Raw genomic sequence first — 3605 nt, 5'->3', positions numbered from 1 at the left:
TCTTTAGACAATTTGGCATTTCTCCCATAGATATATTCCTGAAATAAATGAATCAACGGGTTTTCTATTTTGAACTTACCTCACACAACTGTGGGTAGGAGCCATGTGCAGAGTCAAGTGTTTTATTATAAGCAGGCTTTATCGGTACATGCGTGTGCATGCGTACATGCATGCGCACATGCAAATGAAACCTTAGAACACAAAACATCACATCTGCCAACTTCTCTTTCTCCTGCATGGCACACCTGGTGCACTGGGAAGTGGCTGCTTTGTGCAGCCAACCAGCATCACTTTTCGCAGTAAGCACTCAGAAGTGGTTCCTCCTTTCCAACTACTCTGCCATATGTTAAACATTTACTCAATGGGAATCATGTCCTTCTGTGAAATAGATTTAGGGCAGGCCTTTCTATGCAGCAGTTTCTGTACATTTATTTTGGCAACAAACCAGCAAAATCCACTTGTTTCACTCCGAGCCAGAAGAATCTTTTTCTGCTTTTCGTCTGTATGCCATACAGGGTACTCTCAGTGTGGCCACCACTCTGTGGTGGTATAGGGCAAGTGTGCTTTGAATAAGCTGTGCGAGAAAGTGGAACCAGTCCTAACCCTCTCCATCACCGCTTTCACAATTTGCAGTTCTCAATTAGCCTACTCAATTACAAACCTCTTGTCTGCAACTGGCTCTGCACACGAGTGGACATGTTGACCATCCATATTACTTGCAGACTGTTTCTATATCTATTCACATAAACATATATGTGCGTATATGTGTGCGATTGTGCACATTCATGTGTGGGCAGGCAACTGTGAATTGCTTGTTATTTATCCCTTGTACATACCATATTACATGCATGTTTGTGCATGTTCATGTGTGTGGGCAGGCATGTACGTTATGTGTGAATTGCTCCAGTTCATTATCCCTTGTACAAACCATATTACATACATGATTATGCATGTTCCTGTGTGGGCAGGCATGAATTTTGTGAGTTGCTTCAGTTCCTTTTTATCCCTTGTTCATAGCATATTGTATGCATGTTCATGCGTGTGGGCAGGCATGTTATGTGTGAATTGCTCCGGTTCCTCGTTACCCCTTGTACATAGCATATTGTGCATGTTCATGCGTGTGGGCAGGCATGTGTTATGTGTGAATTGCTCCGGCAGGGAAGAGGAAAACAGAAAAAGGTAAACTAGAAAACTACCGTAAAATGTATAACTAACACAGTAACAATTCAATAATAATAATGATGATAACCAGAAACCATTAACACAATTCTGAAGTGCATTAAAGGAATGTAGAAATAGGGCTATGAACTATTGCCAAAGTTCGACCATAAGAACCTCGTCAGAAATAACTTTACAAAAATCATCTGCAGAATTATTATTCTCTTGGAAATACTTGGGCAAGAAGGTACGTAACTGCTGACAGTGAAACAAACAATGATGCAAGCTGAACTGCTTACCAAAGATACATGTAACATTTTTACTATATCTTCAACACATCAAGTTTTATACGGAAGAAAGTAGAGGTTATTAATCTTGGATAGCAAGCTGACGGATTCGGTATCTTTTCTTTGATAATATTTTCGGGGAATAATGTTCCTTTATGTTTTAAAAACTTTAACTTCCATCGGTTATGAAATCGACCCCATGCTGATTTTTCTAAGTGTATTCCTCTTTTACGAAAAGACGGACATGTATTTTTGTCGATTTTTCTGAATCTTGTGCTCCTCTTTTAGCTGCTTTATCAGCAGTTTCATTGCCATTAATGCCTACATGAGAATGCACCCAACAAAAACTGACCTCAGTCCCTTTAATCCTTAAACAATTTACTAAATGATTTGCTTCAATAACTAAGTCAGGTCTTGTTTCAAGGCTGAATAATTCTAGAGCATAAAGTACTGATTTGGAATCAACAAAGAATGCTATTTTCGAGAAAACTATTTGATGGCTCACTAAGTAGTTCAGAGCTTGTATAATAGCAATTAGCTCAGCTGTGAATATGGAAAGATGTTTTCCAATAAAGTAAGATTTTTCAACTTTAAAGGCAGGAATATAGAAAGCCGCACCACTGGCAGCACTTTTGTCATCAAGAACAGATCCATCTGTAATTATATGGAGATGATTCTGATATTTTTCTGTTGTATGAATTCTGGGCAGTACTTGTCGTGATATTGATGTTTTCTTCCTTTTTTGTTTCAGAATAAGTGATATCAAAATCCGCTTTCAACATTTCTCAAAAAGGAATAGGAAAATGATGTGGTTTTGCAGCTAACTCTTTCATGTTAACATCAGATTCTTTTAACAGATTTGAAATGTAAGTTGCAACTGTTTCTTGTGATGAAATGGCTTTAGCTCTTTTAGGAAAATCAATATCTGATCTTACTGTCAGTTAATCAGCAATGAAATTTTTTGTCATTGAAGTGTATCTCACAGCAAATTTTGCTGTTGCTAACTCACGATGTTCAATGAACTCACGATGTTCAATGAAGAATTCCGGCTGTTTTCGGTTTCATGATTGGATGCACGAGAGGGCACTCCGAGGGAAATTTTGATAGCCTTACAGTCTACACTTTGAATCTTTTGTAATAGTGTGTGTGTGTTAAATTTAACCCTGTGTGTGTGGCGAGAGGGGCGAGTAGGGAGAAAGTGTGCGTGTATGCCTGAGAGGGACAGAGAAAGTATATGCTATTTTGATTTCAATCAGCTCTGTGTGTGTGTTTGAGAAAGCGAGAGAATGCATGCGTGCGTGTATTTTTTTCCCCAATTCATCTGTATGCGCGCGCGTGTGTTTGCGAGAGAGAGTATGTGTTTTTATTTTTCAATTCAGCTGCATGTGTGTGTGTGTGAAGTGAAAGAGGGACGAGGATGTGGAGAAAGTGTCTGTGCCTGAGAGAGTTTATATGCTTTGTTTTGTTTTGAATGCAACTGTGTTTGTGTGTGTGTGTATGTGAGAAAGTGTTTGAGAAAGAGCGTTTGAGAAAGTGTGTATGCATATGTTTTTTCAATTCAGTTCTCTGTGTGTGTTTGAGAAAGAGAGAACGTGTTTTCAATTCAGCTGTGTGCGTGTGTGCGCGCACGCATGTGAGTATGAGACATAATGTGTGTGTAAGTGCACGTGTATTCTTTTCAATACAATTGTGTAACCTCAGCAACACTGGGTGGTGGTGGGGGAGAAGTGTTGACGTCAAAGCTATGAAAGTTCATCTTCAGTGAGGAATTCTTCAGAGACAAATGTGTGCTGGGCTTCTTAGCATTTGCTGTGTGTGTGTGTGTTTTCCCAGTCGGCAAAATTGTAGTTTTTTCTTTACTTGGCCGTAGTAAGGGGGCTTGAATCGTAGAAACTACGGACAAATCGTAGTACTGGGCAGGTCTGAGATATATATGTGTGAATTGCTTCAGCTCTTTGCATTCCAACTTGCAGTACATAGAAATTTAGCAAAGTATGTGAATTTGGCCTGGGATTTGAATAAAAATAATATGGGAAAGAAATCATCCTTGAACATAGTTTTTCTGACTGAAACACCCAATTGTGCAATTATTGTAATAAATCACACGGCAAAAAGGATCAAAATCAAACCACCGGACATACATACAGTACAGGATACCAC

Source organism: Babylonia areolata, chromosome 21 (genome assembly GCF_041734735.1).
Source record: "Babylonia areolata isolate BAREFJ2019XMU chromosome 21, ASM4173473v1, whole genome shotgun sequence".
Classification (NCBI taxonomy): Eukaryota; Metazoa; Mollusca; class Gastropoda; order Neogastropoda; family Buccinidae; genus Babylonia; species Babylonia areolata.
This window is presented reverse-complemented; position numbering follows the sequence as displayed.